This window comes from Lonchura striata, chromosome 2, assembly GCF_050655825.1.
Source record: "Lonchura striata isolate lonStrDom1 chromosome 2, ASM5065582v1, whole genome shotgun sequence".
NCBI classification, from domain to species: Eukaryota; Metazoa; Chordata; class Aves; order Passeriformes; family Estrildidae; genus Lonchura; species Lonchura striata.
This window is the reverse complement of record NC_140704.1, coordinates 17,938,517-17,965,334: the sequence shown is the minus strand read 5'-3', so window position 1 is coordinate 17,965,334 and position 26,818 is coordinate 17,938,517. Positions and strand designations below refer to the sequence as shown.

Sequence of the window (26,818 nt, the reverse complement as noted above, 5' to 3'; positions counted from 1 at the left end):
GTACTTAAATATAAAAACGTAGGACTTTTGTTAGTTTATAGAGTGAAAGGAAGATAGTATTTTCAATGGAGTAATCTATTTCTAAAAAATAAACAAGAAATCTACCCCAAATCTATCCTCCAACATTCCCATTGGAGCACTAAGCCTCTTTGTCACATCTAGCATAGATTTAATGTTTCTCTCTTTTTTAAGTAGTTTGGTTCATTCTAAAATTGCCCAGGAAAAAATGATGATAGCTATACCTTTTTCATTTTGCTTGAATTTTCATAATTGTCTATCAGAGAAAAGGAAAAAGTCTATTATATTTTTGCTTTGAAGTATGTGCTCAGGTTGCTTTTGAAAGATTCTATATTAAATGTACATATTTTAGATGAAAAATGCACTTAACCTTTTTGGTTATGTAGACTGCATATATAATTGAAATCCTATTCTCAGAACGTTCATAAGATAGAATATGATGGCTTTGATGTAAAACTTAATAACAAAACCCAACAGGAATTTGTATGTAATTTTGTTGATCTTTAGCTCATTATACAGATTATTTTTTCATTAAGGTCTTGTTAATGAAAGATCTAAAGACCTTTCAAAGAGATGTCCAATATTTTAGGGTCCGGCACTGCAAAAGCAGATGGGAGCTTTGGTATTCTGTATTTCCATTGTGAACTAAGGAGTGTGTAGAACAGAGGGAAACATTTTTAATTTTAGGCATATGAAGGCTTCTGTGCAATATACACTGATGAAAGCATTTTGACATATTCTGAAATATTCCTGACTTGATACATCTCTTGAAACTTCTTATTAGATATTTTCCTGAGCTATTGAAATGACTGAAGTGCAGAGTAGACAACAGCTTTGAATGAGAGAGATTTAGGACCCCAAATACATGCTCAGGAGCATTCAGATTTGTTTCTCAGCATGGGTCTACCTGTCTTCTTGAGGAATATCTGCCACCAGTTCTGTGGCTGCAGCTGTGCTGTTTGTGTGCCTGCACGTACGAACACAAGGCTGCTACTGTGAGGGTTTAGCTGGGATGGTGCTTTAATCAAATAGTTCTCAAAAGGAACTGGACCTTTTCAGCACTGTATGCTGTGTTTGGTCTTGCCCTTCTCCAAGGGACCACAGAAAGAGAGAAGATAAGAAAAGAAACCTCATTTTGCAGCCTACAGGACCCTACAGTTTGTTCTGCCTGTTCCCTGAGGGTGCAAAAGCACATCAAGTAGTGCATGATGCTACTGCAGAGTGATCTGGATCTGCATTACCCTCTGACAGCTAGCCTGTGCTCTTTCTTCAGTTCTGGGAGATCAGAGGTGGCATTTTGAATCTGCATGACAGCAGAACTTTCCTGTGGACCAAATCTGTTCCCAAACTCAGATTTATTCTCATCAAAGGATGGTCCTGCCTGCAATCTGGCTCCTGTGTCCAGTTCTGCTTTCAGGACATGTTTTCATGAATGTAAATGGGTGCTTGTTCTTGATATTTTGGAGTCCTTGTGCAGTATAAGGAGCTTACAGAAATATGCAAGGTCTTTGAAGGCCTTTCAAGGTCCTGTCCTGTTATGAAATTTTAAGGAAAGTCTTTCCCATGTCAACTGATGGGCATCACACCAACAGTGTCTTACTGCTAGGGCTTGGCATTCTGTAGGACATGGCAGGAAATTCATAACACAGACTAAAAGCTGAATAATCCTCAGTATAAAATCCTGAGGCAAGTGGTAGGCAGGGTGTCAGACTGCTGCCTGAATAATGAAAGGAAGTGAGTAGGTGCCTGTTTCCAAACACCAGCGCTGTATAAACAGCAACATGTGGGGGTGTCACTCAGTGAGAGCACAGAGGGCTGTAAGTAGAAAAATTAGCAGACATGTATTAAAAATGGGGAGGTGCTGAGCATGGTGGGCACCAACAGGAGTAGATGGTGGTAAGGACATGGATGGGCCATCACTAACCCAGGTGTGTGACAGTGCTTTGGTCTGAAAATAATGACACTTACAGGCTGCACAGCTGATCTTGTGGTCTTTATATTTCTTCTAATCCTGTCCTTCAGCCTGATGTTCTTCATCCATTGGCTCTGGGTTGTGCTTCTAGCTCCTTGCTATAATTGTCCTTCTGGTTGTGGTTGGTTGCAAAGCAGTGGTTCAGTGGGATCAGCTGGCTGGTAAGCCTTGCTAAACTGCTCTGACTTTATCTCTTTGCTGTTCCCTGCTTGGCACAGTCCTTTCTCTCTCCTCAGCTGTGACTACACAGATGCTGCTTTTGGGCAGATTTGCTGCCTAACTCTCCTGGTTTTCTAACCAGAAAAGAACATTGAGAGAAAAAAATGGGAAAAAGTATTGTTGGTAAAATTGTATCAGAGTTTTAAAGTGAATTAATTACTATGTGAGAGCAAGGCTGTGGCTTGAGCATAGGCAGTACCCACCCCACCCACTGAAGAACAGGGCAGAAGCAGCTGATGTCATGCAGAGGCCATTGGCTTTGTCATCTGACCTTTACCAGCAGCTGCTAACTTCAAATGAGAATTGCTATTACCAGATGTTACGAATAATTAACTGTATATTAATAACTTCTTGTGGGATTCATAGGAGCATCTGTTCTATTTAAGAGCATTGCAAGTGTAGGAGGAAGTGTAGGAATGGGAGAGGGAGAAGTGTGATCCAGGAAACTACTCACTGGTCCTTACATTAATCAAAAACTTTTATCATTGTGTACCTCTGGGGTGCATGGTGACACTTCTTTTATACTCAAGTTTGTATTTTGGTGGACAGCTAATAATATTATACAAATTACATCCTATCATATGTCAAATAATATAATGAGAAAATTAGAAACTTTTAGTACCCTCTTCAGATTCTTTAAAAGAGTCAATAAAAGCTCATGAAGATGCATTTTGTGGAAGCATCGGTAGGCCTAGCATGAGCTGCTATAGGGTGGAGAAACCTCTCCATGCCAAAAGATTTTATTTTCCAGGTGTGAATAGAGCAAGCTTGAATTTGTGGAAAGACACTGATCAGTTGTAATGTTTATGCTTAGTTTTCTGCTTTGATATGTCTGCAACGTTTGGTTCTCTTCACAAGGGGGCTGAAAAGACTTTCTGGAGAAAAAAGGATTTGTATTCTCTAAAGTAGAGATGGCTTGAACAGTTTGTGGGGAAGGGCAGTCCTGTGGCTGGCTTTTTCATTTCTGTTTTCCTTTTATGGTGGGAGGTCCATGGTGGAGGTGGAGCTCAGGGCTGTATTTGGAGGAACTGCTGACAGTCATGGATACAGGATGCAGAGCACCAGGGCAGTCTCTGCTGGTGGCTCTGGAGCAGCTGCTCGTATTGGGTGAATGGAGCTGGTTATGTGCACACACAGCAGTGTCCTAGAAGCACAGAACTGTGACTTAAATTGGATAGCAGTTCCATGGAGAAAGGCAAAGGATGAACCATCTCAAATGAGATTTGGCACTACTTAATGTCTTTTAGATGTGGCAGCACAATACTGGGTAATTTGCAGATGAAAGGCCAGCTACCCTCTTCAGTCTAAAACTGAGTTTCTGCAGACACTGGCTGTCCTTGTGATCACAGAACAAATTGCTTAATTTACTATCTCAGATATGTCTGCCTGGTGCTAGAGTTTTGTCTTTTCCTGCCTCTTTAATCCTTTGTGTTTAAGGCTGTGAATAAGAGCATAGCACATCCTACAGCTGCAGGGCCGAGGCTGATAATTGTTTCCACCACTTTGCATACAAAACAATTGCTTTCCTTCAGGATGTTTTTTGCCTGTGACTTGAAATCATCGAAACTCTCATTTAGAGACTGATGGTCTTTCAGTTAATCCTAAGATGCATGCTATCTTTTTTAATGGCATGTACTACATCCCCTGAGCACTTTTTGATGTTTTCCAGATTTTTTGAGTATTATTTCCTGGTCCCTTTAGAACTGTGTATGCTTTTGGCTTTAGCACTTGATCTTTCTCTGACATTCAGTAATTTTTACTATGGTAGTAGTTTTACTGAGTGAGTACTAAGTACTCACATCTTATTTCCTTATTTCAGTCAAACTAGATCACTAACTGTTTCAAATATGTGTGTACTTCCCTTTTTTGAGGTGAATGCATTATGTTAATGAAACTTGCTTTCCTCAGTAGCTCATCAAGTAGTAACTCAAGGTCATTTTGTATTACTTGAAACTGCTTTTCTAATAACTGTAGATATTGTTTAATAACACTATGAAGAGTCACTGAAAATTTACTACATATTTGTATTTACACTACTGAAAAGACTTTTAACCCAATGTTCTATTTCAGTTTCTTTCAGTAAATGGGGGAACATACTAGTGACACTGATTTTCCATGTTGTTGTGAAAATAAATCTTTATCCATCTCTCCTTCCATAGGCCCTAAGCATGATTTAGTTTTGTTATTCTAGGAGGGAATATAATAAATTTAAAATTACTCTAAACATTTTTGTGAGGTTTTTTTGTTCCCTTTACCTTTGCAAGATTTCTGGGGAACTTTAAAATGTTGTCATAAACCCAATGTCACTGTGTTTTTTTCCAGTAAAAATACTGGATTTTATGTGGTGGGTTGACCCTGGCTGGACATCAGGTACCCACCAAAGCCGCTCTATCACTTTCCTCCTCAGCTAAGAAGGGGAGAGAAAATATAATCAAAGATCATTAATTTAGATAGCAATAGGGAGAGGGTCATGGGTAAAACAGACCCAACTTGGGAAAATTAGTTTGATTTGAAAGGTAGTAAATTAGGGCACGGTAACGAGAAATAAAAACTAAATCTTAAAATACCTTTCCCCCATCTTTCCTTTCTTCCTGGGCTCAACTTCACTCTCCCTTTTCTCTACCTCCTCCCCCCAGCAGCACAGGGAGACAGGGAATGGGGACCATGGTCTGCTCATCATACCTTGTCTCTGCCCCTCCCTCCTCCTTAGGGAGAGGACTCCTCCCTTCTTCCCCTGCTCCACTCTGGGGTCCCTCCCAGGGGGGACAGTGCTCCACAGACTTCTCCAGTGTCAGTCTTTGCCAGGGACACATCTCCTCACACTCTGCTTCCATGGGCGCAGTCCTGCAGGAACAGGCTGATCCAGCATGGGTCCGTCCTGTCAGAAATCCTGCTCTAGCACGAGCTCCTCTTTCTACAGACTCTGCCAGGACCCTGCTCGAGTGTGGTCTTGCAATGAAGTTACAGCCTCTGTTGGGAATCCCCCTGCTCCAGGGTGGTTCTCCACAGCTGGGGGGGGATCTCTGCTCCCCCGTGGCCCTCCTGGGGCTGCAGGGACACAGCTCCTCACCATGGTCTCACCACGGGGCAGGGGAATCTCTCCTCTGGCTCCTGCACCACCTCCTGCCCCTCCTCCTGCACTGGCCTCGTGTCTGCAGAGATGTTCTCTCACATATTCTCACTCCTCTCGGGGCTGCTGTTGCTCCAAGCAGTTTCTTTAAATTCAATTCCCCAGGGGTGCCACCATCATCACTGGTGGGCTCAGCTTGGCCAGTGGCAGGCCCATCCTCGAGCCAGTTGGAGTTGGCTGTGTTGGACATGGGGGAAGCTTCTGGTAGTTTCTCACAGAACCAACCCCTGTAGCCCCTCTGCTACCACAGCCTGGCCATCCCAATCCACTAAAAAAAAAAAAAAAAAAAAAAAAAAAAAAAAGACAAACAAAGTCTGTCCCAGCTTAATTAATGAGAGATAATAACTAATTTTTTATCCTAGGAGAGTTGGTTGGTTTGTTCTTTTTTCCATTTTAACTGACACTTGTCATTATCTGGCCTGTAATGGCTCCAGCTGAAGCAGTTACATCACCCAGAAACAGTAGGGCATTTGTACACGAGGATGGTAATTTTTGAAGGAGTATAAGTTGGAAACCACTCAACTGTTACCAACCCAAGTCTATTGCTCATAGAGTTCCAGAGATAAAAGTGCTAGGTGTGTACACATGAGTTTGGAATTTAAAAAGAAATATTCTGAGTCAAGAAAAGTGAATTTCTTTTAGCCCAATGTAAAAGGGAAAACTTGGTTATAGGGAATTATTGATTTTGGTGCTTGAATGTGTTTACCAATTAAATGAAGAATTTTTGGTGATACTCTTTGCTCAGTTTCCTTGCACAGATCCCTTGCAAGCAGTAAGAGGGGAAAGTAATGTGGACTAGGTTTTATTTCTGCATATAATATCCTGCATTTACTGAAGAAAATCCAGTAGAGACAGCCACTCTGTTTTTATGAGTATATTTTATTAACTTGTTCTTTTTTTTCCCTCAGATTTATTCACATACTCATTTTTCTAAATCAAGAACACTTTAAAATATCTGTGAAAGTAACTTGTTGTCCATTAAGGAGGACTGCTTCTTTTCTATTCTGCTTTTCCAAAAGCATTGTATGCTTTTCTGTGTACACTCAAAGTACCTTTGTTCCAGGTGGCATATTCCATCCCACTTGACAGAAAAATAACTTCTTCCAAGCACAGGTTGTAACCCTGTGCTTGCTTCCCTCCACACTTGGATCTTCTCCAAGAAAAGGTGTTTTAGAACTGTCTTTCTGTGCCTTTGATGGTGGATGTTGATGGGGCACAGGGAGAAACAGGCTTCTTGTACTATGGAAAAGTCTTCTACAAAGTCCTCCAGGATGCATAGATCAGTAAAGAATCAGCTGTTAATAATCCTTTATCAATTAGGAAAGCAATAAGCAAACTAAGGGACATCCTGCCATGGTGTAATTTGGTCTGACTCCTTACAAAATTTACTGATGCACTTATTAGCAGTTCAGATTTAGGTCTCAGTATGTGTTGGTGAGGCAGTGTAAACCTCTTAATAACAGTTAATTACTTACAATGTTTTCTGGAACCTTACAAGATCTATGTAGTGCTGTGTAATTTAGTTGTCATAATTGTGTTAAATTTCTTGACATTATCTGTCATAAGACTTCCCAGCAAACAGAGATAAGCAGTATTTTTCTGCTGAACTTTTGAACCTTTGCTAAGACAAGATGTGCAAAAAATACTAAAAAAGTAGAGACAAATTTATGAGTTGGTAGGCGCCAGCAGTCTAATATAGCAGCCTGATAAGAAAACACCCCGCAATTAAGAGCACTAAATTCAAAGTTTGAATTCTAGCCAAGTGTCTGAAGGCACTGTGGGAAGGAAAAGTGTAAATGTTGCCACTTTAAAAAACAACAACAACAACAACAACAACAAAAAAAAAAGTTAACATTGCTTGGAACATGAATAATTAATAAATATGCAAGAGACAATATAACATGGTTGGTGAGATACCTGGGTAATGGGTCATAAAAACTGAGTTGGATGCTGCTGGACTCTTGAGAATATTGGAATGTTGTTGAGGTAATTTCTTTAGCTGTTGATCTGTGCTAGGAAGGATGAGTTTGATTTTATCTTTTATAAAGGCTAGTATATCCTGGGCAGCCTTCATCTGGTGAGGAGGAGAGGGGTGGGAAGAGCCACTTACAACATGGTCCAGTGAGAAGGAGACCTTTGTAGGATTGCAGCCTTTTAGTCATCTCCATACAGAGAATTAATTTCTCCTCTCCTTCTCTGATGCTTTAAACTCCATTTGTATTTACTTGTGTATCATGTCCCAGGGCAGGAATGTGAGTGCCTGAACACCAGAGGTGCAGCTTCTCTTGCTTGGCTCTGTGCAGTCTGGATGCATTCTGGGGATTGAGTGATTTCCACATTGCTGAGTAAGTGTGAGGAGGCCTTCACTTGTAGTCAGTAGCAAAACTTCCAGGATGACTTGCCAGTATTACGGGAAATCTTGAAATAGTGGACTTTTCATTTCACTTCATTCAGGCTCGTCCCTGCTGGAAGCCCACTCCTGGCTCCTGGAATGGTGGTGTGGAGAATTTGGATTCCCCTTAGTGTACAGCTGCTGTTGAGCTGAGCTGTTTTTCAGTGTATGGTGAGTAAAATTCAGGATCAGAGAAAGTCTAACTATCATATATTATTTAGATGTGTTTTAATGTTTAACAGAATCTCTCTCTTGGTGCTGTGGAAGGTCATCTATAGGAGCTCAGAGATGTCATGTTTTTGAGGTAATAGGAAAAGCTTGAAATGTGAAATATCAAGTGGTTGAAAAGTTGTCAGCTGAAATACTTTTTGGAGGTGAAGGAGAATTTCAGTTGTAGAAACCATCTCAGGGGAGTCTATGTGTCTTGCATGGACTTTGTGATAGTTATGTGCAGGCCAGCAGTTCTGCACAGAAGCAGTTCCTTATTTTCCTACTCTTTCAGATATCCCTTGCCTCATGCATGGCTTTTTAAACATCTCTGTTGTTCTCTCACACAGTGTCTTGCTTGTTATTATTGCAGCACTTGAAGTAACACATCAGAAGTGATGGGAACACAATGATAGGGCCAGCAAACAGAAGGCTGCAGGGAGGAACACAGTGCACATCAGGCTTCATTTTAGACAAGTCTCAGAATAAAGCTTTAGGCTAAAGCTCTCAAAATTTGGGCTCCTTCTAGTGCAATTAAGTGTAAATAACTATTTTCTAAAAGAACTGGAGAAAACTGATATTGTCAACCAACTTGAACTTCTTTATTCTCATATTTAATTTTCCTTCTTTCTCATAAAATATCAATAAATAATTAAAACTAAGAACAATCTTTTTCTTTGAGTGGAATATCAGGGTAGGGTTAATTTTCCACAGAAATACAGTAATGGTCACTGCAAAACAACTGTCTGCATGACAGCAGGCACTAAAGCAGATATATTCTCTCAGAAGCACTCCATCCTGGGGTTTCTTGGAGAACTTCAGCCATTCCCATTTTTCTGCTCAGAAACCTGATTTTCTGCAGTCTGAAAGTGAACCAGTTAGCCTCAGGTGTTGGGGAAGTGAGTTTGAACTCTGGGGGAGCACCTTTGGAGCCCGCTGTGGCCATTCTTGTGATGCGTGATATGGGCAAGTGTCTTCACTTAACTGCTGTGCTGGAAAACCAGAAGTGTCCTGGCTGTGTGCAAAGTTCAGAGGGTGAAACTCTTGTTTCAGGAATGTAACAGGCAGCAGGTGTTTTGGTGTTTGAATACCCAGGGATTTTGCCTGATTTACCAAGAATTCCAGCGTTCGAGCCCAGAGGTGACAGGGTATGTATTGCACATTCAGGAAATGCCTGAATGTCCAGTCAAAATCTTCTTTTTAATGATGGGTGGAAAGCAGAAACTCTTCTTTAATCATCCAGAACTGAAGAATTCAACCAGGCCTTCCTATCACTGAGATAATAAAATGATAGTTACCATTTGTCATGTGGTCTTGTGAGAGGTTCAGCCAAATCCTTTGGCAGCTTCCCCAACCTTATTGAGATACGGGTTTGGGGAAGTAATGAGGCCATTAAAACAGCTGGCTCCAGTAAATAGGCTTGGATTAAGTTCTCACAAATTAATATGCATGTAAAACTATGTACAAACATGCATGTAAGGTTTTGGGTTTGGAAAGGACAGACTGCATCAATCTGATTCCTTAGTTTATCGAAGTCTGATGGGCTGTACTGCTCGAATAAAAGGTGGCTTGAATATAGAAATATATGTTTTTCCCCGCTTAGTAATCATACAAATCTGGAATGCATATCTGAAGACAAGGGAGACATTTTGGAGAAAAGGACATTGCATTTGAGTGACATTTAAAAATAGAAATGGAGAAGAACATATCTAGAAAAAAAATACTGTGAAGTAGTTTTGTAATGAGGGTGTCAAGGGCAAAGAATACAAGTGCTTGTAATATGGAACTCAACAAATAAATTAAAAGGAGCTAAATATAGTTCTGAGGAGAAACAGGGTCTTGGGCTTGATTAGTTAGTTGCTCTTTCTCCAGTGGCTATAATTGTCTTGGTGCTGTGGCACTCCCCGGGCTTGTCCAGACCTCAGCAAAGCAAATCAGAATGTGAAAATACAGCTTTGTATTAGCTGAGACTTGAAACTGGTCCTCCTGTAGGCTCCACCTGGGCTGGCCAGCAGGACTGGGGAATTGGTGTGAGCTCCAGCAGCTGGTTAGAGCTCAATGTGGCCTGGAGCAGCCAGCACTGGTTCCTGCAGCAGAGCAGCTGCTCCCAGTCAGCAAAGGGTCAGCCTCTTTGGGGGTTATATTTATAAATAAATCCATGAATGGGCCAGACCAATGGGTGCAAGGCTTCACCAGCTTCAGAGACTGCAGGTGGGCACTGCCCCGGAGTGGAGCACTGGGAAGGGGCTGTGTTTGAAGCCGCTGCCTTGGCCCTCAGGCTGGGTCAAATCTGCTAATGCTGGACAAGTCTGCTGCTATCTCCCTTTTGTATCAGCTTCAGTCCTGTGGATATGATTTTCTCTTGATTTATGCAAGAATTAATTAAGTCAATGATTTTATGTGTCTGTATCATCTCATAACATATTGTGAGTGGTCTGCTCACAATAGCAATAGGAAGAAGGAAATAATTATATTTTATATTGAATTTATATTTTATATTTTTCAGTAATTAATCCTTTATAGAGTAACATGTATAGGTTTTTAAAAACCTCTTATTTTAATACTTCTATCTGAAGTTCTGTTGTCTGCTCCCTGCATACTAGTCTCTTATACTTTTTCTCTCCATGTTGCACAAGGCTGTATTACATCTCTTTGGACTGTCCTAGGTATCAAGTAATCACTGTAATAATCTCTTTTCTTGTTCTCAGTGTCCTTTAACTCTTATCTGAAAATCTATTCTCCCATGCTCTCTAATGGTGCTCATGTTGCACTTCAGTGTTCTGGGTTGGAGGTTGTCCTCTGCTTTCACTCTAGCCATGGTGTCAGGGACTGGCCCTTGAAAATACAATTTGCACTAAATGGAAAGTTTAAAAGCTAGAAGATGATAGGCTACCCAGCAAGGTCATCTTACCTCTCATTTTTTTAAAACATGTGATTTTCTAAAGATAGAAATGTATCTACTGTTTTTCACAGACAAACCACTGTGTGTTTTTAGGGATAATTGTAATTAACTGAAGCTATACGATAGATGGAGTTGATCCTGGAAACCTTTTGTAGATAGAGTAGTAGGAATTTGGCTGTACTTGATGTCCCTGTAAGGATAGTAAGAGTCAGGGACATAGAAGCCCTTGAGAAGGTTCTACATTGGCTTTTTTAGAAGCTAAGACAGGCTAAACTTGATCTATGCTATAGAACACAACACGGGAGGGTAAAAATAGTGGTTGCTGTTCCTGAATTTCCTTGTTATCACAGGAGTGGCAGCTGTAGCCCACTTTTTAATGGCTTTTTAGGGTGCTTTTCTCATATCCAGTGCTTGACAGTTGCATGCCACAACCTGGCAGTAGGACAGAGGTGGTTTGGGGTGACTGCACTACAGCAGCCCCTCCTGAGGCGGGTATGGATTATATCTGCAGTCATGAAAATCCAGTTTATTAAGAAATTACTTTTTTGGCCCTCCCTCCCTCTTTCCTCCCCCTCCTTGGAACATTCCTTGTAATAATTTATGAGAATACTGAGCAAACTTTCCCCACAGAGTTTTTATTGAAGTGGGATAAGCAAGTAACACTTTTTTATCAGCTACCTGTTTTATGATAGTTAACTCTAGAAGTGTATGAAATCACAAACTCCAGACCGTTTTTGACAAGAACTGATAAAGTAATTCTGTGCATCTACTGCCAGATAGTCTGGCTCCATAAGTATCACTGTCTCATCATGGACTTTTAAAAATAAAGCTGGATGACCTCTTCATTTGAGTCTGTAACTGGCCTGCTTGGAAATGAGTAAGTAATAACAACAGACCCTCAAATGTAGCACCCAAGCAATTCAAAAGTATAAATTTATGAGATTCCCACGGAGCTTGTACCTCTTTGGGGAAGCTGCAGGGAAAAAAAGTAACTGTGAGGAAGAAAAAAACAGAGCTCAGAAAACTCTCAAGAGTAAGAAAGTTGGGAAGTAGGAAAGGGAAGACACAAAGAGCTCCACCCAAAAAGAAAAAAATGGTGGCTTTCCATGTAACTTCCTTGTAGCACTTTGACTTTATTCTGTTATTTCTAATTACTAGTCAGCGAATGAATCAATTTCTGCTTTAGATCATGCGTGCTTGCTTACAATTTTTTCAACAGTGTATAGAATTAACATGCAATTAAGCACTGAAAATTGCCTAAAAATATAGTTTGATTTAATGGAGCTTTTGTCTTTATAGTTTCTATTTTAATATGTGCCAAGGTTAAAGTTATGTGAGGATTATGATTTTTCTCTTTTTAATTATTATTATTTATTCTGAACTCTGCAAATTCATTCAAGAATCAAGCTAATTCCTTTTCACTCAATAATGCAACTTTTCTGGAGAAATTATATCTTAATTAACAACTGTATTGTACCTGAGCCTTATCAAGTCCTTGGTGATAGCTGTGCAGATCATCTGAGACTATTTCTAACAAAAGAATAAGTGTTGAAATGTGCATAGCAGTTCTGATAATTAATTTCCTCCCCCCCTTCTCCAGATCCCACTGTCACAGCTCTAGGGAGAGGGATGGAGCTCTGTGTGTGCCATGCTGACATGGCCAAGGACCAGAGAACTTGTTGCATCAGTCCCCTGGTAGAAGATTCCAAAGTAAGAAAGTCACACCTTCAAAGCAAAATAGCACTTCAGATATGGGCTGAAATGGCACTGACTAAATATCAGGGTTTTCTGCATTCTCTTGGACTTACTAGTGTTTTCTCTTCCTAAGGGAAAAAAAAAAAAAAGAAAAAAAAAGATTTCTCCTCTCCAAAGGAATGAATTTGTATTTTGTTTTTTTCCTACTCAAAGTAATAATGGCATGCTTAATTTTTAAGGCAATTCACTGGATAATAGGATTTCAGGGTTACTGCTTTTATCCTCCTGGAAAACCAGTGTGCACACATCCTAAGCAGAATTAGTGCTTTTTCAGGTATGTGTTTTGCTTTTCCTAATTCTCTCTCTTGAAAGGCAAGAGAATTAAAACTGAAACTTGGGAAAATACAATTTACTGAATGTGTATTTACTAATAATACACAGAGTTACATGTCCTACATATCCCACACCATCTAGTGGAAGCTTTTTGCATAAGCAGTGTGAGGTCAAGGACCTGAAGGGATTGAGAGTTTTCAGAATGAGAAAGATTTTAACCTTTTCCCTCAGCCACCATAGACAAAGTGCCACGTTGATTAATCAAGGATTTTTTCCCATCTCCTTAAAAAACACACAGGATAGCTTGTTACTCACAAGAAGGAACCTACGCAGGAATATTTGCCCTTATCATTAAACAGGTCCTTATTGAAGCTCTCATGGACAGATGTAAACTGGAAAAATAGGGGTTGGGAGAGGAGCCAGGCAAAAATTCTTCAGAAACCTGTGAGTTTTGGGTGGGGACTGGCCATGCTGGATCTTCTGATATCATATGATAATTCTTAAAAAATACTGACGTTTTACAGAAATACTTTGGCTTTGCTGGATGCACCCAGCTGGTGTGGCTGCCTTGGCTAGGAAGGGACAGCTCGTGAGAAAAAGTTTTGGATGGGCCTGCCAGCACTTATTTGAGGATGCAACTTTCTGATATTGAGGGAGAAGACAGTGGCTTGCAGAAAGGGCAATCACAGGAAAGTAATTGCCCAAATGGAGATCTGTCTGAAATGGAGGTGGCTGCAAGAAGTATGCTTTCCTGGACATACCCAAATACTTTCTGGTCTTTCCAAGTGCTGTGTGTGCACTGCTGGTTAAGAAATAATAGTCTTTAAGACTTAAAGAATGGTTTGGGTTAGAAGAGACCTTCAGGATTACCCAGTTCCAGCTCCCCTGGCGTGGGCTAGGACACCTTCCAATAGACCAGGCTGCTCAAAGCTCCACCCAACCTGGCCGTGATCACTTCCAGGGACAGATCCACAACTTCTCTGGGCAACTTGTTCAGTGCCTCACCACCCTCACACTTCCTGATATCTGATCTAATACTACCCTCTTTCAGTTTAAAGCCATTTATCCTTTTCTGATCACTGCATGTCCTATTTAGAAGTCCTTGTCCAGCTTTTTTGTAGACCCCCATTTTGGTACTGGCAGATTGCTCTAAGGTCTTCCTGAAGCCTTCTCTTCTCCAGGCTGAACAACCCCACCTCTCACAGCCTGTCTTCACTGGAGATGGGCTTCAGCCCTCTGATCATCTTCGTGCCCCTCCTCTGGACTCACTCCAGCACCTCAAAATCCTTTTTATTCTGAGGCCTCTGTTAGTCTCACAAGAGCAGAGTAGAAGTGGTAAGGATGCCCACACACTCAGACATTACAGTAATTTGTACCTATCCTCAAATCTGGATTTTGTTTTGAAGAAGAGTGCTTTCTGCTCTAAACAGCTTGAGCTAAGGATGGCAGGAAAAATAAAAAAAAAACAAACAAAAAAAAACCAAACCCCAAACTAAACCAATAGTTGCAACTTGGTCATTCTCCAAATAGCAATTGTTGTCTCTTCCTGTAGCAGTAGCAGAATTCATTTATAGAAAACAATCCCAGCTGTAAGACAGAGTCTGTGTTTAGACAATAGCCTGAAGAAAACAAAAAGAGTTTTAGTTTAGGAAGAAATACAATACAGACTGGCTGCAGCAGAAAATCTACATGACACTGCAATGAAAACATCTTTACCTATTTTCTCCTAACTAAAAGTAAAAGGGTTTTGAGTCTAGGAGAAAGTAACCCCCTAAGTGTAGGTTTTAAATATGTTAGCATATATGTATATATATAGAGTTCAAGTATATATATATATATATATATATACACACACATATATATTAATATATAAAATTTGCATGGCAGCATGTCTCGAGACTGCTTTTTCTTTTTTCAAATACAAATTGTATTTCCAAGAGAATTTTCTGTTTTGCCATGTATTTTCTGCACATAAGTTTCTGAAGAAAAATTAGCATTGGGAAAAATGTGCTAACCACAGATTTCAAATGCAGCAACTTGGTGGAACTGAAACCGTCTGTACTTTGATTTCCATACCTGAACATGTACTCTGCTATGAAACTGTCATTCTCTGAAAAGGGAGGAATTTAGTGGCTGAGAACATGGGGAAGAGGGGTTATTTTTCATGTCCTTCCTTTCAGAAACACAGCTTACTTCCTGAGGGTTATTAGTTTCATACCTTACAAAAGAACTGTTTTCATCTCATGTTCTAAGTGTGGTGTATTTTTTCCCCTGACAATATTGACCAGAGACCCGCAATTTAATATTGTAGTGTGAGCTAAACTGTGTTCTGCTGTGTGCTACCTATTTCTTTTATCACAAAATAGAGATGAAGACCTGTTTCTTTTTTGAAGAAGTTTATAGTGTCACTATTTGGAACTTTTTTCCTGACTTGCATCAAAATCTCAGCAACCTTTTTTTTCAGGAGATTTTTCTTTGCTTGTTCCTGTCTCTCTCAAATCACCATCACATGAACCCAAATATAAATATTTTTACATTTGCAACCATTTTGTGGAATTAATGAAAAATTCACCACCTCACACAGCCACCTGCTGTTCCCTACTGAGGATTAAATTCATCTCTGCTTTATATGCTGAAGTGTCTCAGGGTCTATCATGAGCATCTGCAGGATGGAAGAAGTCTGTCAAAACACAGAGCAATTTGGCCTCAGAATGCTCAGAGCTTCCCACCTCAATGTGTTCTGGAAATGGCTTTGCCAAAGCAGTGTCCCCCCCGACCACAGGCAGCCAGCTGGGCTTTGCTCTGGGCTTTCAGCCGGGTGTCAGAATGTTCTTGCTTAAAAGTCACATATATTTTCCTTCTGAGTATATATAGTATACTCCTGCTTAGTTTTTATTGGGTACCTCTTGCTATAGATTTAAAATTACTTGATTTCTAAAATTGTCCCTGAATTGGAAATTGAGTGGGTGCTTTCATGTGGTGATCGGAATTCCTAGCAGAGGTCTGGCCACTGCAGCCTGTGATTTTCTGAAATGTCCCAGAGGGGGTTTCCCAGTGCCTTGGGGGCTGCTACTGAGTGAGGGTACTTTGAAAACTTCAATTTGGCTGTCTCCAAACCAGCAAAGCCTTGTGAAACCTGCATGTTTTAAAGCCCGAGTAGTGAGTTTTGCTGTTAATGCGGACACTTGCGGAAGAGCTGTTTTCTTCAATGGCTGCCCTTGTTTCATAATAACTGGCATTTTTAAAGTCAGTGTTTAATGAGGAAAGTGGGAGGAGTTTGAAGAAGAAATCAGAAGCATGAAATTCTTCTGAAGGATGCCCCTGTTAGTAGCCACATTTTAGACTGATTTCCAAATTCAGTGTATGTTACCTTGAAATGTATCGTGACTTTCTGCCACTTCAGGAATGCACAAATAGTGAATCTGTGTATTCTGATTTATAGGGAATGAATGCCTTTCATTTGTTACACAACCTTGACGTCTTGCTCATTCATCTACGGACAGAAAAGCAATTGACTTCTCATTTCCTGTGTTTCACATTCTTTTATGGAGCAGAGAGAAGCTTGTGATGAAGTGTTACAACATCTTTTTTAATGCATATATAAAATCATTGTGCTGAAAGTTTAGCCCAGTAAATGTTTCAAGGATGGTTAGGTACAAGTTGTGTCAGCATCAGTCAGTAGTTCTGTGACACACAAATATTTTTGACCTCAGCAATCAGCATAGGGAATTTTTTCATTATTTTAACCTCCTGGGTGTAACTTTTTACCAAATTCTGGAAGCATTTGAAAGCTCATGAAGCTGTGTAGGACCACTAACAAGTGGAAAGTAACATGATGTTTTTGAGGAGAGCTATCTATACGTGCAGGTATGGGTGTCATGCTCAGAATAGATCACTTGATGGATAACTCTGGCTTTGCAAAACAAATTTGTGGGAGGTCAAGATGGGTGAGAGTGATTTACTCAGAGTAGCAACTGAAGGTGATTTATGCTATCTGTTCTCTCCACGCGGCAGCTTGGGTTGTATCCACTTTCTGTAACAAATCTGGGCTATTCTTGTATTTGTTTTTAGGATACTTTCTCCTAGTTTTGTCTTTGCTTGCTTTCTCTGCAGAGAGGAGGCACAGAAGAAAAATTTCTAAGGGAGTTAATATGTTTCATGGATGGTTGAAATGAAATCATTTTCTGTGAAAGCTGTTCTGTTGTGCCTTCCTCTTATGCTGCCTTTGACACCTCTAACACATCTGACTTGTTTATTTCTGAACAAATATAGTTTTAATTTACATTGTGGCTCTAGTTACATTCATATATATCTCTTTTTGGTGCCCAAAGGCCCAAGTGTGCCTTCTCCTTGTCATCAATTGAACCTCTCAACTGCAGGACATCCTGTATTGATCTCAGTGAGGAAAATACATTTTATATGAGTTGTCTGTTGAATATTTTAAATAATTAATGTACAGGAAGAGTACTGAGAAGGTCTGTGTACTGTTGTGATTAGGGCAGGCATAGAGAAACAGGGATCCTCTCTCCCGAGATTTGGGAAGGAAAATAATGTTGAGTTTCCTGCAGAATCCCAGAGTGCTGAAGCCACTGAAAGCTGTGGACAAGGATGGAGACAGGGCGGGTGTGACAATGCTGCTGTGGCCTCCTGCTCACTGCTGCCTTGGGAGCAGCAGTCCTGTGGATGAGCTGGGCAATGCCTCCTGCATTGGACTCTGCAGGGAAGGTTTGGAGCAAATCCCCATCCGGGAATTTCTCCAGTGCTCAGGAGAGAGCTCTGAGCAGCTGCACAGCTGGAGGCTGACCTGGTGTTTCAATGGCAAAGGGGCTTCACTTTTTTCTCTGCTTGCCAGTAATTATCTGCCTGCAGCTTTCATTGCTGCCCCGTGTTGCTTGGTTGTTTTTGTGCTGGAAGTCCATGTCAGTGGCTGCCCTTTCCTCATTGGGTATTTTCCAGAAACCACTTACAGATTGTTTCCTTTTCTTCTTTCCATTCATTTAGTAGTTCAAGATAAAATAGAAATACATTAATACAGTTCATCATGTTCTCGATCATTGTTAGCACTTGAGAATATGTACAAGGTAAGCATTTCAATCCTTCTATCAACAGGAAAGAAATTGATTGAGCTTCTGCTGTGAAACTAATAAATAACTGGGGAGAAAAATACCTCAGTTCACTAAACATAGTAATTAGGTCAAAGAATCCTCTTGAAATCCATTTAACTATCAATTACCTTATAAATCAAATTTAATGTTAAAAGCTTAAGAATAGGAAATGTTTGAATCTCCTTCCAAAATCCCATTCAAATGGGTAAGACAACCTATTGTAGGTAAAAAATTAGTTTGGACAAATTTAATTTAATTTATAATCTTATGATAAGAAGAAATACTACTGTGGTAGTTATAAGGCAAAAATTTGTGGATTTCTGTCTCATGTTAATATTTTACTCTCCTTAAAATATTTTAGAAGCATTAGTGTTTCATTTCTAGGCTTATGTTCTCTTAATTGTATTATACAACTACATATTTAATCCATTTTAATCTTAAATCAGCTATGTGTTTTAATGAAGAAATGCTTCTGCTACAAAAATAAAATTAACTTCATAATTTAATTTTCAGAGTCAGACTGTTAACTCTTAATGATATTAAGTGTGGCTGGTTTTATCATGTAGTCAAGGGAAGTTGCCTGACTTAAGAAAACTAAAATGTCTAAATATGAAGTGGAGAAATATCTGATTTGTCTTACCAGCTTATTAACTATTTACCAATAATAGTTATTCATTATTATTTATTATTAACCAGGATATTAATTAATTATTAATCAACTCATCTTCTATTAATTATGATACAGTATCACTAAATTTATAGGAATAGTGTTTTTTTCCTTACATTTTATGTCTGTTTTATTAACTGAGGTATGCTAGAAGTCATCTTTTGTGGGGGAAAAAAATGGAGCTAAGGCCAGAATCCATATTCAATTTTCCATTTTTATTTCTCATGGTTTTATTATTTATATTTCTTCAAACCAGAACAGAGAATTTAAAAAGTGATTCTGTATTGCACCTGGAGATCTAATTGTTAATTCTCTCTTAGTGATTTTATTGGCCTCAGTACATATGAAAATGTGGCAAATAATAAGTTTTACTTTTGAAAATCAAATATGGCCAAGGAATTTTATTCATTACCACTGTATAAATCTGGAATTTATAGATTGAAATGACACTGATGTTCTTTCTGGCTAGATGGTATCTGGGATGTCAGTTTGGTTTGTGACTGACTGGAATCTTGCTCGTTCTTCTGGCTGGATGTGTTGCAAAGTTGTAGAAGCATCTGCTTCATGGAAGTTAGCAGACTAACACAGGAAACAGATTTCTCAAATGGAGGTTGTCGGGTGCTTGTTGCAGAGTTTGGAGAAGAACAGATGTTCTGAGTTCTGCAGGATTTCTGTTTCTGGACTTCACAGCAGCACGGACACCCCCTGGTGTGAGTGTTCTGCTCAGCTCCAGCTCTGAGCAGTTTTCCCAGGACACCACCAAGCCCTGCTCGCTGAGAAGGGGATCTCTGTGCAGCCACCCAGAGATGTGCCTGGGGGCTTCACACTGTGCCAGCACCCGCTGACAAAAATCAGCGCTGCCCCTTGTCCAAGGGCTGTTCCTGAGAGAGCCACAGCAAGTGCCTCACATCAGGCTCCACAGGATGCAAAATGCCCTTGAGTCTATTTCTGCTGTTACCTTGACTGATCTCTGTTGGGTCATCCAATGGCACATTCAGGCTTCACATCAATACAGAAAGTTGAAGCATTTGATGGTTATGCCTTAAAAGCTTAAGGACCTGAAAGTATTATCTCAGATGAGAGTGGGTGCTGCCTAATCCCATCGATGTAACCAAAAACCAGTCAGGAACACCTGTAAGTGCAGGTGTCTTTCAAAGAAGCATTTCTATTTCTGCCAGAATTCCAACCCCAAATTATCTCTTCATTGTAATTTTCAATAATTTGACAGATTTTAATGTTAAATGGGCAGACTCTCTCCCAGGTACCAAGTCTGGCAAAAAGTTGTGCTTCACACTATTATTTTTAAGTAACTCCACAAATTCAATCAAAAGCAGAAGGAGGAGTTGCCCTTTATTTTTTTAGTGTTCATGTACTATGTATCCCCAAGACTGAAGATGCAATCCCCATTTCTATCAGTTTGTAAAGAAGACAAAAATGAAGGCAAAGTAACTCTGCTGAGCTGTTTTTACTACAAAACCCATTGCAGTTCCCTTTCATGCCCAGATGTTCAGAGTAGTTCTGCAGTGCATTTTCAAGGAGGGGAAGGAAAAGAATTGTACAGCTTTTTTGTGGTTGCAGATTTCTTCCCTTTACTGAAACAGTGAGACATGTAATACTTGTCATTTTAAGTAAGATGGTGGTGAATAGAAGTAAAAGAAATTGAAAAAATGACTCCTGTAAACTTGAAGTATTTGTATAATTAATATAACAAAAAATGACTCAAGGGCATTTTGTGTCATGTGGAGCCTGATGTGAGGTACTTACTCTTTTTTTCCATTTCTGAAATGTAAAATTTAGTGGAGGTAATGTTTTAGAAAGATTAAACATATAATAAGGGAGAAGAGCCTTCGTAATTGTAACTTTGGAAGTGCTCAGGGAAAAAAATGTTCTGTGAAAGGTGGTGTTACGAAATTAATGATAGAAATTTTTAGAAGATACAAGAGCCAATAAAATATTGCTGATTTTCTACAGTTGAAAGTGGGCAATAACTTTGTTATTGTGGAGACTACATGGTGGTGGAAAGATAATGCCAAATGAAAAAGAATAAAAGCACTTTCCCCCATTGATATTAAGAACCCAAGTAACTAAAAACCACTTTAAGAAGCCCGAAGGACCCTTGTAGATAACATTTTAAACCTTGTTTAGCCCTATCCCTGAAGACTTGTCGAGATAATGACACAGTTTAGGAAACTGCCTCAGGACATGCTAGGAAATTACAGCATTCAGTTGTAAACTAAACAGTAAAAACGATTCTAACGTGTCAAGTGGGAGGACACTTAGGCACCCACAGCTTTGTTAAGTGTGTGTAGTGTAGGTTAGGGAAAAGAAGTGATGCTTTAACCAGCAGCAGGGAGGTGGAAGAGGAGATGCTAATTGGTTAGGACTCGAATTAAATAAATATGTATATATGTACACATTTTTTTCTGTAGAAAATATGCACAGCAGCCTCAGAATTATCATGAAGTTTTCAACATAGCAGAACAGCTGTGTAAGTCTGTGATTTCTTTAAAGATATATTAAGATATTTTTGCTTTTCTTACAAAATTATACTGCCAAAATGGTCAGACAACGGCACTGTTTACAGTATATTTTTGTTCAGAAGAAAACTCTTCATTTTTCCTTGTTTGAAGCAGAAACGTGGAGCAGGTGTACACAAAAGGTCTGTTTTTATGTGCTTGTCAACCATTACAACTTTTACTGCTCTGAAAAAAACAGTTGTTGTGTTTATGATTGACAGAAGTCACATACAAATAGATGAAAGAAAGTGTCAGACATATAACATTTAGGAATATTTTCCAGCAGGGATATAATTATGAATTAAAATCCTATTCAAAAGAAGCTGTGTATATTTTTTGCTCTTCTATTTTCAAGGCCAAGTGCTAAATAAAGTGTGGGGAAGCACCACTCATAGCTGTTTTGGAAAGTAGAGAAATTATATTTAAAGGATGGAAGTGAACTTGAAAAGTATTTAGAAGAGCACCTAAACATTGACCTGCTTCCTGCATCTGAGTCTTGCTGACTATCTTGAGTTTTCAATAACTTTTGTTGATGAGATAGACTTATCTGTGTTTGTGTAGGTAATTTTTCTGTGTAACTATTGTTTGGGAAAAATTTGCATAATGTCCACATTACTTTGTAAAAGAACCAAACACAGAAATAAAAAAAAAAAAAGCCACAAAAAAGGAAAAAGGAAAACTAGGAAAACTACATTATTTCCAGTGATCCTTGAAGTCAAACTTTTGAATATTCAAGTAAATTTTATGTTTTGAGGAGCTGTCACTACTTCACAGCTATGGATGCTAAAGCAATTATGTTTGCAAACCTTGAGATGAGTCTGTTTTTTTTTAACCTCTCACTTGGGAGCAGGGAAGCAATTTGGCTGAATATTTAGGCAATTAATGTTGAAATTAGCTCTAACTTCTGAATTTTAAAGAGTTTAGAAAACTATAATCCCATATAAATGAACATTCTGTCAATTCTTAAAGAATATAATTTTCTGAATCAGGCATTAGCTTTAAAATGTGGGTGGAGGTAGGAGCAGGGCTCTACAAACCTGCCAGAGCTGGGTGCTGCTGTGAGGCAGGAAGCGATGGAAGTCCTGCCCAAAATGTCTTACTGAAAGCACCCAGAGCCCTGCAGGGATAAGGGGAGCAGTGGGGACTGGGGAGGATAATGTGGGAGATGAAATTTTTCTGACCTATGTTTATGCAGCTCTTTAGTCTGCCCTCCCTTTGGAAAAAAGCTGCTCTCTCCCAGGTGATTTCTCCAATCACCATTGATCTGTTTGAGTTCAAGTTTTGTACAAGCAGCCCATGTGTTGCTCTGCCTCCTTTTTCCTCCAGAAAGGGGGGTCAGCTGCCAGGGTGAACTCCATCTCACTAGAGCAAAGAGGTGGCAAGGCATGACTGTGGGAAGGGATTTGTGCTCTCTTGTGCCAAATTGCTTCTAGTGTTTTTGAGAAGGCATGTGAAGGTTTGTGAGTGTTTGTCTCCCAAAATCTAGAAGGAAACTTCACAACATGACAGAAGGCATGCACCTAAGGTCAAGGCTTTATTATTGTTGAATTTCAAAGTGCAGCAAAGAGGCAGGGTGTCTAGGGAAGGGTTAAATTATGTGTGTAGGAAGAATTTTAGGCAAAGAAACAATATGTGAATTGCTACTCATTCCAACTTTACCGACAGTGATGTGAATGGTGACACTGAGTGAGGTTGTCTTGGCCAATTCTCTAGTTATAAATGGCATTCTCAGTCTTTTCAGTATGATGGTGAATTCGTGTCCAGGAAGAATCAAAGAAGAATACTGTGACATTAATAATATAGTTTATTTGATAGTTAACTTCCAGTCAGTATTGCATCACTATAGGAGATAAAGATCTCACCCGAGTCACAGAATATTCTGTAGTGGAAGAAACCCAAAACAATCATCAACTCCAGCTCTGAAGTGAATGGCCCATTCAAGGACTGAACAGGTGACTTTGGTGTTATTAGCACCCTGCTCTCACCAGCTGAGCTAATATCAGGGAGAGTGATTACTCTCTAAATATTAGATTCTATGTTGTTTAAAAGATGCAAAGATGCTCCCATCCCATAAAGGCTTTTAAGTTGGAAACACTTGAAGGCTCCATTCAACACCTGCTCACCTAACACAGGCCTTATGGATGATTCTATGGCAGGAGAAACCTTTGCTGAGCCTGCTGAGGAGTTTGCTGTCAGTAGAGGCTGCTCTAGGTGCTGTGTAGCAGACAGGCTGTGAGTAGGTTAAGTAGAAATTGGTGGAGAACTTCTTAATTCAAGTATCATCTCTGATTTCCACTGAAACAGGAAGGCTGTAAGTGGGAGTTAATTTGCACATATTGAAGTTGGGGAAAGTAGAAGGAAGGATGTTTACTGAGCTTGGGTGAATCCTCACATTCATCTTCCTCCTCTTTGAGTATCCCATGACATAATTACCATCAACTGAGGTGAGGAGGTTAAGATAGTCACACACAAAAATTTATATGTCTGCCTTGAGATATATAGCCAGCACAGTTAGAGTGTCCCAAGAACAGCTGTGGGGCAGGTCAGACTCCTGCAGCAACACCTGTGCTGCTTGCAGGTGAAGCCTTGAGCTGTCCTAGGACATCCTCTGGTGTGCCCTACACCACCACAGGTCTGGGAATGTGTTTGCTCCAAAACACAAAGGGGGATTAGTCTTGAGTAAAGCATAATCTTTGTACATGGGTTTAAGTTGCCTTATTACATCCAATAAACAAGAATTCACATTTCTTTGTGTTGGCTTTTGAGATTGTAAGTCATATTTTAATGTAGTGCTCCTAAAGGCTTGGTAGGCTGGTAAATAGTTCTATGTTTAAGGAATTAAGTGTTGTTGGGTTGCAGAGCTTACTATGAAATACATGCTTTGTGGTTTGTGGCTGTTTTGGAGTTTAAATATAGATGTTATTAAAATTAATTTTAAGTCTGTGTTTCTAGTAGTAATTTATCTTTTTATAATTTAGACAGATTTAAGTGACTGTAACATTTTCCCAGCAAAGAATAATCATATTGCTTTTAAGTGTATGAGGTCCCTGAGACAAGTGTGGGGGTTTTGTATTGTTTTGATATTTATTTCTTTTAATAGATCTAAACCAGTGCAGCACCAGCCTTATTTGCTAGTGACTCTTTCAGTTCCAGACCTCATGAAATATGGCTATGAATTGTTTGCAGATATATGAAGATCCCTTCACACTGATGAGCAAGGAGGGAACTAATACAATCATATTTGTTGTCATAAATAGCACCAAGAAATATCTTAATCTGATTGTTTGAGCTCAAACAATCCTTGCAGCAACCACTGCCCATTCTGATCCTCTCTCACTGCTGATTCCTAAGGTACCTCAAGGAAATAATGATCCTCACATGAGAAACAGAGAAGATATTTCTGTTTTTCTACTCAACCTTGCAAATCTCTTAGCAGAAGTCAGGGAAGCATTCCAGCACAGAGAAACTTCACAATTTTTGAGGGATAGGGGTTTATACAGTTCAGGCTTACACTGTTTTAACATACCATGCAACACTGGTGAAAGTGGAGAAAAATGATCATTTATTTATTGTTCTGCTTTTCTCATTATCCCAGTACTAAAGTAAACCACAGGCTCTTGTGGCCAATATGTTATTCCTCAATGCTAAAACTGTCCCAGGCAAGCTCTTTATATGGATTTGGAATGATCTTCTAAGATGCCCAGGTGAGTTGTTCTGTTTAGTTGATGGATTTTTTTCCCTTTTAATCTCATTAGAAGCATTTGGGTTGAAAGTGGGATGCACAAAACTAAAATAAACCAGCCATTGATACTAGACTTGGACTTCATAGCATTAGAGACTGATATTTTTGAGTTAGGAAAAGATAGAGTAAATTTCAGAAAAATTGGTATTACAGGCTTTGAAAGAAGTACTTTAAAAATATATTAAAAAATTGCTCCAGTTTCAGAGAAAGGTGTTATTATACAGAAAATCTGAATAAAATTGTTATATATTAATATTAAAATACAGAAAAAGCAGTCAGTATTAATGAAGTAGACATATGTCAATATTGGCAAAATAGACATAGCACTGCATGTAAACTGGGATTTATTTATTCAGTATATTATATTATACCTTTATATTATACCTTCAATTATACCTTTCTAGTGGGTTTTGAAAGAACTTTGACTTAGATTTTTTTTTCCCCCATATTCAAGAGAATGAAAGTTTGACTTTTGTGGTTAAGTGGGCTCTGGTGATTAAAGGTTTGATTCCAATTTTTTCCAGACCCATTTTGCATAACCTTGGCAAAGTAATTTCATCATTATCTGAATTTTAGTTCCTCATTGAATTCTTAGGGATAGTAATGTAAAACCTGTAGCTGATACATTATTCTGTTCAGGTGTAGGTTTTTCCTCTAGACACCTGTATCTCAATATAAATTAATTATGGAAGAGAAAATGAAAGTCCATTTTGGCAAACAGGACTTGCTGAAGAACAGCAGTCTGTATGTGTCTCATATTTTTTTAAGATTATATATAACATTAATAGTAACCTGGCTACGTTTATGAGAAATTCTGTGGAAAACTTTTGACTTCCTTTGTTTGATTAGAAGAATTTTTATTGATGTTTATAACTGATGATAGATATTGTAGAATTTGCCAGTTTTGCATGCAGAATGTAGTCTATAATGATTTTTTATATTTTAGTTTATTCCAAAATACCAGAGAGCTATCAGACTATGAGCTTATAAATACATAATTAATTTCCATCAAGAATTGAGGAGAATTTTTTTTTTTTTTTACTATTGGCTTTACACAGTGACTGGGCAAACATTCCTCTGAAATCTAAGAGACTGTGATTGATGTGAAGCAGTAAAGAGTAAAATATTGAATACTGTTGCATCGAGGCATTAATATTTTATGTAAATTACTTCCTATTTTCCAAAAGCTTAATTTGCTTCCTATCTAGAAAGAAGGAAGGCACAGAGATGTAGAGTCTTGGCAGGAATAAATGGTGGATGATGCTGGCAGGACCTTGCTCTGCATGGAAATGATGGGGTTTGCCAGTTCTGGATTTCAGGCTGATTCTGTTCCATGCTGCATGGTTTACTGGTGAGCACAGTGGTTCTGGGTTAAAAACTGGACTCTATGATCTTAGAGTTCTTTTCCAGCCCTAATTATTCTACGAATCTATAATTTTATGATGAAAGAACACAGTAAGAAGTCACACACCAGGGGAGGGAGGGCTGTTAGGCCTGTCAGGTGGTGCCAACATGGTTTGCATAGGCTTTTGTATTATCTGAATGTTTTTAGTCTGCCTACACACAGCAGCACACTTGGAAATTGCTGATTTGTGAGGGATCTGTGATCTCTCTCTGGACACAGCAAGCACTGGTCATCTCCATCACCCACCAGAGCCCCACTCTGCAAAGTGCAGTACAGAGATCCCTGCAGTTGTCCTTCCTGGGGCTGGTGGTTTCTACTTCTCTGTATTTTCTGTTCATTTTATGTGGAAAAAGGAGAAAGGATGAGGATTTCTGTCAGTGCAGCTGTGGCATAAGAGGTCATGATGACATCCTGGCCTGGAGAATGAAAGAAGTTCTTAGGAGAAGGGTTTCCATGTCTTGTTGAAAGCAGTAAGGTGGGAATTCAGTTTACCTCCTTAGTTTCTGAAGCTCAGT

General features: G+C 39.3%; 1 protein-coding gene across 10 annotated transcripts in view; it reads left to right on the top strand.

Annotated features, from left to right (window-relative positions):
• The window catches only part of KIAA1217 (KIAA1217 ortholog), a 360,062-nt gene that overhangs the window by 47,925 nt on the left and 285,319 nt on the right, over nucleotides 1-26,818 (top strand). The window contains exons 2-3 of one of the 10 annotated variants that reach the window (XM_085573029.1): nucleotides 7,583-7,684; nucleotides 7,794-7,902. The exons of 8 other annotated variants lie outside the window; for them this stretch is intronic. The gene's annotated coding sequence lies outside the window, so the exon portion shown is untranslated. The remainder of the gene's footprint in view (nucleotides 1-7,582; nucleotides 7,685-7,793; nucleotides 7,903-26,818) is intronic. One more of the 10 variants, XM_085573028.1, reaches the window with a different exon arrangement.